Raw genomic sequence first — 11,173 nt, 5'->3', positions numbered from 1 at the left:
GCCTTTTAAGAAATCCACAAATAAATGTACATCTAGATTTCTTGATATATTTTTTACGTTTAGACCCCTAGTGCGTGCCTTGATTTCAGCCCCTATTAATCATTTTTGGTTTCTCAATGTTGTTTTATAGGTTACTAGCATGCACAACATTTATTAGCGCCTAAATTAAAGCATCTTCTTAATTAATGAGCAGATTGATTGAAAGAATATGAATTTTTTTAACAAAAAGCTTAAGATCTCTTGGAAACCGCGCGCGTCCACTTATTTGTGGACGGAGGGAGTAGTATGATCGAATTCTCCTAGGACTGAAATACATCACTTTGAGCATCCGAACAACATTTGCCATTCAACTTCAATATCTACTCTAGTTCCGAATATCTAGCACATCCAAACATAAAATATTGACATTCACTCTCAATATCAATATCCTGGGTATTGGACATTCGGGCCAATACAATGTCTAGCCCCCCAATATCAACATCCGAACAGAGATAAACAAATTTTGACTTCATACTCACCAACATTTTTTCCTCCCCATCTCCACCCATGCAAATGCTTGCTGCTGGAGCAGTGGCCGCGAGCTCAACCTCGAAAATGTCATACGTGGAGGTTGGCTCAGTAAGGAATGAGGTGCGCTCATTGCTGGCCATGATGACCACCAGGGCCAGCAAAGATGCGTCGGATGACGAGCGTGTCTCCCGTTGGCGTACATTGCCCCCATTACATGCCGTTCGGTCCACCCTTGCCGCCGGTGTAAAGCTACATGGGGAGCTTTGGGTATGAGAGGCCGATGGTGAGTAGCGTCACAACAATGAGGCCAACATCGGCGTCACTGTGCCTATCTTCCGATAAGGTACAACATGAGCAATAGCCATCACGAGCAGTGCCGTAGTGAGTGTGTCTGCGAGATGGTTCTCGGTAGAATACTTGTTGTCGCGTACGAGATATACTATTAATTTTGAAAATTCAAACATTTTAGCGATGGTTAGTGCTAGGTATTAGGTAAGTTAATCATTTAATACAAAATATGCTTGCATTAACAAAAAACAGTTTTCATTAAGATACAATTGTACCGGTTTTAGATCGGAAGATCTAATTGTACAAGGTGTGAAGCTACAATTTGTAGCAACATAATCCGGTTGGTTGGTTATGGAAACCGCAATTGTAGCCCGAGCTACATGTAGCTTGTTTTTTCAAAAAATTTAAAAATATCATTTTGATTTCAAAAGAATATGAAAATAAATCTAGATGTTGACAATGTTGTGCTCTACCAATATGAAAAAATTCAACTAGGAATACCTTATAATCGAGGCTTTGCAAAAATGATAAAATCTAACATCTACGATAGTGAACAAGTGCAAAATTTCAAAACCTCAAAATCTATCAAATTTTGTTATTTTTGTAAAACCTCAAATATATGGTATCTGGAGTTCAAATTTTGCACATTGATAGAACTCAATATTTCTACATCTAGAATTGTTTCCAGATTTTTTCTAAACTTTAAAATGCCACATTTGTTTTTTTTTCAAACCGAGCTACACGTAGCACGTCCTACAAAAATCCACACTGGTTGATTAGTACTTATAAAGAACATAATCTTTCTTTTGTTGCTAACCAACACCACATCGTTTGAATTCAAAATTCAAACTTGAAATGCACCAATAAGTCTTGAGTGCCTGTCACTACTGATAGTACTGTTAATGAATTGGAGCAAATAATGACTACCTGAAACATTGATACAAGGCTTTAATTAAGCAAAAAAAAAAAACGCACGCTGTTCACTAATTCAGCGGTTTCCCCGGAATAAGCGATAGGTAGCATTTGAGCTGCCATAAGATTCACAAGACAATCTGCTCGTGTGAGCAATGGACTAGTCAGACAGCCATCCATTTTTTCGATTAAGGAGCATAGCTCCAGCCTCTGCATTCAAAGGATGCACATAATTTTTTATTAAATTATGAGAGAAGTTCAATTTACCCCCTAAATTTGTTTCAAAGTTTAGCTTACAACCCTGAACTTTACTTTGGTTCAACTTTCAACCCTGAATTCTAAAAACGATTCAGATTGCATTGTCTTAAGCAGGGTTTTCTTGTCACGTAATGTATTGTATTACTAAAATAGTGCACATGTATTCTATGTCTATAACTCTTCATCTTCAAATCTATGTTTCATCTTCAACTCTTCACCCACCGGAATAAAAATGTCTCCCCCGCGGCTCGCTGCGCTGCGTGGTGGTTGCCCCATGCTGGCGGAAGGCTAGGAACAACATGTGATGTGTAGAGAGCAGACGCCGGGTGTTATTGTCCGATGGAGGCACCCCTCTGTGGTCGCCATGGCCTCGTTTCAGGGAGGAAGACGATCATAATGAGGCATGAGGTGATCATGCGATATGGAGAGAGAGGAAGTACATGTACCGTGTATGTTGTATGTTGATGAGTTGGCACAATATATAGGGAGAAAAACCGGTTCAAAACTTGTCAAAAAGGGTAGAAGGTTCAATTCCGAACGGTTTATAGAATTCAGGGCTGAAGATTAAACCAAAGTAAAGTTAAGAGTTGTAATCTGAACTTTGAGACGAGTTTAGGGGGCTAAATTGAACTTCTTACTTAAATTATTCGCAGTGCCTTACAAGGGAAATACAAAGATCAACTTGAAGCCTCCTTCCTAGCGACAACTCGCGATACCTACGATGAAGTGAGTGACCATGAACAATGCCATACTCCCTGACGATATACCAACGCACAACATCCAAAAAGCAAAACCCTAAGGGTGTGTCATTGCACACATCGCAGTGTTCGCAACCGCCATCTATCTCGAACCCATCTCCAAGCGAGATCAACACATTGATCGTTCATAACACCAGACAGCTCCACCAACCTACACGCGTCCAGCAGTCCTCGCCCGTCTTCGATACCTCGCAGCTCCATGCCGCTGAGAATCATCGACGACAACGTGGTAGATGAACACCACTCCACCAAAAACCACCTCCATCCCGCCGCTGCTCCAAAAACGATGCCCCAAGAGGTAGCACGATGCAGGGAGCACCGTCATCGTCCGATCCTGGCTGGATCTAGGGTTTCGCCCGGAGCCATCCATGGAAATTACCAAACAAGTGATGTCCGATTCTGAAACTCCAAAGAGTAAAAGGAGTGAGCTACGGCAATAATGGAAGTGGTTTCTGAAAATGAATCGCAGCTAGTTCCACTGAAATGTAGGTTATAGCATCAGATATTCAGAATTAAGGTGTCCTGTTCACGTACCTACCATCAGAAATCAGTAATGTCAAGCTAGAGAATCCTAGAACTATGGGCTGAAACGGGCTAGCTACTTAGTACATGCGATTGCACCATGCAGCAATGTAAGAACATGTCTAACAGACTCCCTATATTTCTGCCCCGTAAAACACGAGTAGAGGATCCTGTATTTACTTTTCACCGGCCGAAAACTCGTTCGAGCTAGCAGACCCCGTATCCCCACCTCGTAAAACAAAATACTCTGTTTTACGGGGTGGAGATACGGGGTCTGCTAGCTCGGACGAGTTTTCAACCCCTCAAAACAGGGTTTTTAACAAATTAGATATTACAACTAATACAACATTCACATTGAATAAAAGTTTTAAATCACACAATAATCATCATAATTATTACAATAATGTTTTTCGAAACTACCAACAAATGTTCTAATGGAAGAATTAAACAAATAGCAAATGTTCCCGCAATCAAACAATCAAGATAACTGTTTCACATGCAACAATAGGAAATGAACGTAAAAACTCATTGGCCATGCAACTGCTAGTGGTGATCAATCAGATCTTGGGTGAGCTGGTGATGAGTCTCGACATCTTCTATGTTGCGATGCGCTGCAAGAAAAGCTTCAATCCGATCAGGGTTCCGCTGGGGCTGCACTCGGGTGCAACATTGTCATAGAAACATGGCAATTTCAACCCTCTCTCATCTTCAATGATCATGTTGTGAAGAATCACACAACATATCATGATTTCAATAAGAATTTCCTTGTCCCAAAACCTTGCAGGACCCCGGACAATGGCAAACTTTGCTTGCAAAACACCAAAAGCTCTATCAATGTCCTTGCGGCATGCCTCTTGATTTTTGGTGAAGCAAGCTTCTTTCCTTGTCAAAGCCTTGCCCTTTTTCTCTTTAGTAGACTTGACAAGAGTTGCATAGTTAGGGTAAATACCATCTGTGAGATAGTACCCCATGGTGTACTCATTGTTCATAACTTTGTAGATACAACTTAGAGCTTCACCCTTAACTAGTCTTGCAAACAAAGGGGATCTATTAAAGATGTTGATGTCGTTGAGTGTTCCCGGTAGTCCAAAAAAGCATGCCAAATCCATAGGTTTTGCGAGGCCACAACTTCAAGAACAATGGTAGCATCACGGCTTTTGCCACAATACATTCCATGCCATGCATGCAATCCAAACTACCAAGCATCCCCGGCCACCCCCTCTTTTCATTAATCTTCATGAGTCTCTTCGTATCTTGCTCATATGGAGCTCGGAGATACGTCTCACCATACAACTTGATCACCATCTTGGCAAACATACGCACGCAATCCATGGTTGTTTGTACACCAATGCGAAGGTACTCATCGGTATAGTCTATTGGGTTACCGTATGCAATCACCCTCATGACGGCTGATATTTTCTGAAATGGGCTAAATCCCATGACATGGGCAGTGTTCCTCCTTTGCTTGAAGTAATCGCAATTTCTGATGATTCTCTCGAACAAACTCCTGCGCATTCGATACATTCTACGGAAGAGGCGTGGAGGATAGGTCGGTACCTCGGCAAAATAATCTTGCATGAGTTGTTCGTGGCCGAGCGCGCGGTTCCGCGGAATGCACATATGCTCCATAGTGGATCCTTTTCTCTGATCCAGCAGCTTGGCGCGGTCCTTAATTTTCTTCATGCCGAACAGGAGCAGCAGCATCTCCGTGTCGTCGTCGTTCACCAGCTCGTCGAGGTCCGAATCGTCGGATTCCGATGAGGACCAATCAGTCGACAAATCCACCAAATCCTCCATATGCACATCCTCTGAAGTCATCTACCATCGTGAACCATAGATCAACCTCCAAGCATATCGATTCTACCAGCGAAAAGAAGAGAAACTCGGCGGAGTACTCACCGTGGGTTTGACGGCGGAGGAGACCACGGTGGGGGTGCGGCTAGCGCGGATGTCCGGCGGGGGTGCGGCGGGCGTCGACGCAGCGCGGCGCGGCTCGGCGGGCGGCAGAGGGGGCCGAATCTGAAGGTTTCCGGCGGCGGCGCGCGGGTGGCTACGGCGGCGGCGCGGGGGAAAACAGGTGCGAAAACTGAAATGTCTGCGCGTCCTAGCTGAAATGGGATGTTGTGTTTGCCCTCTATTTCCTCTCCCGCCCCGCACAAGTAGGGGGTGAGAAGCCACCCCTCAGCCGAAACTGCAAAAAATCGACACGGGGGCCTGTTTTACGGGGTCTGCTAGACGGCCGGGTAGAGCCCAATCCTTTATTTCGGCGGTTATTAGGTTTGTGGTCTGTTAGACATGCTCTAAGTGATTTGTGAACGTAGCCATGTGTGGCAGGCAGTACAAGCGCAAAACGTAGTATATATACATTCTAGTAGTAGGATCATTGTCAGAGTTAAGATCCATGATCAAGTATTGGCCTTTGCCAAACCACAAGGGGGCCGAGCATCGACCAATACGCAACATCAGAATTTCATACTTCGATCCGTGGCGCCTAATTTCTCCAACGAACGTCCGAAGATTTTCTTTTATTGCTTTGTTTTGATGAAAGACAGGTATCTGAAGATTTCAGGACACATGATCCTAGCTAAGCAGCTGAGTCAGCAGGTAATGGCATGTGACCCTGCTTGGACCTTGCCACAAATGTCAGATACAAATAAGGGCATGAAAGTATACATGAAGGCACTTGAATCCTGCATTAATTTCATGAGTAATCACGCGAACCAAGGTCAAAACAACACATGCGCACGCAGACATGCAGTGACCTCCAACAATTCTTAACTGGCCACTAATCCGTTGACTAATCTACACCGCTAGCCGTGCGCGCGTGTTCTTGGCCATCGGATAGAGCCAGAACATCCACAATGGTTCCCGGGTCCTGGCGGGCTCGGATCGGACGCCGGACCATCGATGCCCGTCTCGAGAGAAGATGTCCCGGTGGGCTGGGATCGGGCGCCCATGGATCGATGCTCGAGAGAACATGTTCCGTTCTCTGATCCCCGTGCATCGCACACCGCGAGCATTAATCGCCGTTCAGATCCCCATGCGTGGCGCCATTAATCGTCGCTCGATCCCAGCAAGAAGCGTCAGAGCTCACACTGATCAAGAGCGGAAGGAGGTCCAGAATATGCACTGCCTGGAGCCCGGATCGCTATGTTTGAACCCTGGCCGGGGCCTTACCAAGATCTCAAACTTGCCGAGAACCTGCAGTCAGCTCCTTCGAAATTTGAACTATACTCCCTTTAGTAATCTTCACATCATCCATTCATCCAGCTTTTGCTCCCTCCGTTACACGTGGTTGCGTGATGGTCGCATCCGGTCGTCCTTGGCGCCAACCCAGCTGCAAACATTTCTTATTGTGGCAAGTGGTTGGTGTTCTCTCTACTTGATGAGTCTAAATTCTTAAGAGGGTGGGCAGGCATGATTGTATGGTTTTCTTTAGCCTTTTTTTATGTCCCAACTTGTGACTCCGCTTAACCAACATTTCTGCACTCCAATCATCTCATACCCGAAGCTTCCCGTAAGGCTGTCAGCACCAGCGCACGCCCTCACTGCCGGAGCTGTGGCCGCGAGCTCAACCTCAACAATGGCGCATGTGGTGGTCATCTCGATGAGGCCATGATGACCACTAGGGCCGGCCAAGACACATCGGACGTCCAACGCATCTCCTCTTTGGCACTCATTGCCCCCCCGGGTTGTTCGGTCCGCCCTCGTCATGGGTGTCGAGGTACCCCAAGAGCTTCGAGCATGGGATAATTAGAGTGAGTAGCATGGGGACAATGAGGCCCAGCGTCGGAGCCAGCCTGCCGAAAAATCCCCAACACCAGTGAGAGCCTGCGAAATGGTTCCCCGTAGAGTTATTGTTTCGTGCACGAGATACTATTAATTTGTAAAAATTCAAATCTTCTAGTGATAGTTATACTAGGAAGTAGGTTAGTTCTTTATTTGATACAGGATGTGCATGTATTACCTAACAACAATCTTGGTTAGATACAGTTTTCATTGAGATATAATTGTACCGGTTTTGGATCTGAAGGCCTAATTCAAGGATGGGCTGAAGCTACAATTTGTAGCAACAGATTACAGTAGATAGTACTAAGAAAGAACATGATATTTCTTTTGTTGCTAACCCACACCACATCTTTTGAATTCAAAATTCAAACTTGAAACGCAGCAGTAAGAGTTGAGTACTTCTAATGAATTGGAGCAATAATTAATGCCTGAAACATCTGATAGGCTTAATTAACTAAGCAAAAAAAAAACGCAGACTATCCATCAATTTGGTGGTACCCCCTGGAATAAACAACAGCTATGTGAGCTGCTATAAGATTGACAGAACAATCAGTTCGTGTGAGCAATAGACTAGATGCGTTTGACATTCCGACACCCGTGCATGGAAATGACCAACCAAAGTGATCTCTGAATACTGAAGTTCAGAAAACTCCAAAGAGGAAATTAATGAAGCGGACGGAGAGAATCCCAAACTAGCACGAGCAATGTCAGTTGCAACAGTGCAAGTGATTTCTCAACATGTACTGCTGCCAGTAGAAGTGCAATAATGTAGATTCCAGGGTCAGATCGAGTTTATGCATGGTGTCATGTTCATTTGTGAACATAGCCATGTGTGGTGTGGCAGCCAGTACTAGTAGTGCAAAATGTAGATTCTGTAATTGTTATCAGAGTATCAATCAATTCGCAACATCGGAATTCATGCTTCGATCCACAGCACCTAATTGTTTGGAATGAATGATGAACTGTCCGAAGATTTCTTTCCTTGCTTTGTCTTAATGAAACAAGTATCTGAAGATTTCAGGACATGATCCTAGCTAGTAGTATCAATCAGCTAAGTGAGGTGGTACTAGACTGTCACTTTCAAGCTCATCACGGACAGACCCTAAACCTTGTCTCGCTCTCTATTTAATCCCATCCGCAGTTTAACCTAACCAGGAGTAGTCACACCCGAGCCAAGGTCAAAACACCACATGCGCACGCAGACATGCAGCGACCTCCAACACTGACCACCATGGAGTACTTAACTGACCTCTAATCCGTTGACTAATCCGATCCACAGAACTGGCCGTGCGCGCGCGCTCGCTCTCGGCCACCGGATCGAGCCAGAACATCCACAATGGTTCCCGGGTCCCGGCGGGCTCGGATCGGCCGCCGAACCATCGATGCTCGCCTCGAGAGAAGATGCGCGCTGGGATCGGGCGCCGATCGATCGCGGTCCCGAGAGAAGATGTCCGGCGAGCTCGATCCTCCTCCGATCCCCGTGAGCATTAATCGCCGTCGCGCGATCCCGAGAGCATCTCGCACCGATCACCATTTTTGAACTCGCGGTCTTCGCTGCCACCGAGAAGGGGCTCGAGAAAAGATGTTTCGAGCCTCGCGAAGAACCCTAGCCACTCAGATCCCCATGCGTGGCGCCATTAATCGTCGCTCGATCCCAGCGAGAAGCGTCAGAGCTCACACTGATCAAGAGAGGAAGAGGTCCAGAATATGCACTGCCTGAAGCCCGGATCGCTATGTTTGAACCCCGGCCGCGACCTTACCAAGATCTCAAACTTGCTGCAGCTCCCCTTCGATATTTGAACTGTACTACGAGTACATTATCTCGAACCTGAAGATCATCATCCATTCATCCAGCTTCTAAACCACAGAGCACGCATGGTCGCACTCGCACGTGGTTGCGTGATGGTCGCGCTGGGACGTCCTTGACCGCGCGAGCTGCAAATGGCGGGCTGGAAACATTTCTTATTGTGGCAAGTGGCATGCCTTCTGTGTACTTGATGATGAGGCTACAAAGTCTGAAAGAGGGTGGGCAGTATGATTGCGTCGTCTTCTCTGCAACTTTTCTGTCCCAACTTGCGGCTTCCGCTCAACCAATGTGCAAGCTACTTCTACAAAAGGAAGCACCCTTGGAAAAGAGTCCCAAACTGATATTGTACAATAATATGCACTTGTACATTTGTACTGAAAAAATAGATTTCTTTCGCGCCACTAAAAAGAAAAGAAAAGAATTCCAGTATCCATTGGAAAAGCGGTAGCAAAATGAACACACAAAATTACTTTTTTTCATTCTTTGAATTGTTTGTATGCTGTAGGTTGCTATACAAATATATATACTCCCTACGATCCATATTACTTTTCATTAATATCTAGAACTAAAATGTATATAGGTACATTCATATTAGAGTTAACTAATATGCAGTTCCTGCTAATATGGATCGGAGGGAGTAGCTTTTACTTCATGGGCTACAAAATAGAAAATCAATCAAGTACTAGCAAAATTTATGTAGTACCAAAACTTGTGTGGCACTGGTTGTAAGAACGATTGTTTTCTCAATAATACAAGCAATACAAGTATCTCAAAATTTACATTCTACCCTTATCTATTTACATTTGATGCACCTTAAAACGTTGACCAACGGGGGAATGATCCCTCCCTTGACTATACGTTGTTAGGTAGGATGAGACTCTCCCCGCGGATGGACGCTAGGATGATAACCTGGTTTAAAGTTCGCCCTCCCTCGCGAGATGGGGATTCAAACCCAGGTGGGCTGGCAGCGCACTCGCTTGTCTTGCCACCGAGCTAGAACTCAGTTCTCAACATTTGATGCACCTTAATTTGATTTGTGTTGTTGAAATATGATTTACACATAAATTCAAGGGGCACAAACAAGCACGTACTCCCATGTGGAGATATCAATTTTCCTAATGTCAAAGTGTTCCAAAACAAATGTATAAAAATTCCTTTGCATGATTGTCAAAAAAAATCCTTTGCATGCTTGCCAAATCTCCTAGAATAAATATAGGTGGTAATGAACAAAACTAGTGCTTAAGTTACTTGGTTTGGTCTTAGAACACCATAGTATGTCTCTTTAGAGAATCTTTGGATCGTGGGTTTGATTATCATATGATCAAGAAACGCAAGAATATGACATGTTTATAGAGAAACATGACTGTAAGACACTTCACACGAACAATGCTTCCAACGGAACACATAAGAAGCGAAGGCAAAGCATCCCGGCCTATGGAATTGTGTTTGTCAAAGCGTCCCTGTTGAATTGAGGCATCCAGATTTGATATATAGGAATCTAATTAAGTAGCATTGGTTTTTAATCCAAAGGCAATCCATGTGAAAACATTCTAGCCATAAATAATCATATGAAATTTTTACAATTAAATGAAGATTTCAAGATGGATACTCCATCTAATCGTAGATCTAGGTCATTTTAGCATTCAAGCTAGTCAAACATTGTTAAAATTGACACAGTGTGAACAAAATTACCAAGATCAATTATAAAATACATATTGACTGTCTTTCAACTAGCTAGGAGATAGCATGCCAATTTCTGAGATAATTTAAATTTCTGATAGATAAGAGGAGAAGATAAAATTACATTTAACATGTGTACATACGTATTGTAGATTTCTTTAGCATCTAAAGTAAACTTTACAATTGAGTTATGTCGACTTTTTCATAGCGAATTCGTTGTTCTTGACCCGGTGAGTCTGTGACCATGGGCCACTGGCTCCAACCGATGGTATGATATGGCACGCATGTAGACGTCGCACGGTACTCTCTCCCTTAGGGATTATAAGGCCTTTCATAATAAAAGGTTCTTAGCATGATATCATAGTTAAAATGCTTATTTGGCAGTTTGGCACCATAATTAATGGAAAGAGATAGTGGTGTATCTTAGCTAAGGTACAACCTTTGTACGGAATCATATGCAAAAAAAGTGGCTAGCCCAATCACATGCTACATATCACTAAGATCATTAAATATAGAGACAACCCTTATTGTCTCTTAACATACACCATTAACTAGAATAGCGCACTACTAAGATATAACCCATTGTGAAAGGCATAAGATATCTCTTTTGGTCTATCTCATTTATTATCATTTCTCTTCTCTCATACAG

Source organism: Lolium rigidum, chromosome 4, assembly GCF_022539505.1.
Source record: "Lolium rigidum isolate FL_2022 chromosome 4, APGP_CSIRO_Lrig_0.1, whole genome shotgun sequence".
Lineage (NCBI taxonomy): Eukaryota > Viridiplantae > Streptophyta > Magnoliopsida > Poales > Poaceae > Lolium > Lolium rigidum.
Note: the sequence above shows the minus strand (reverse complement) of the source record.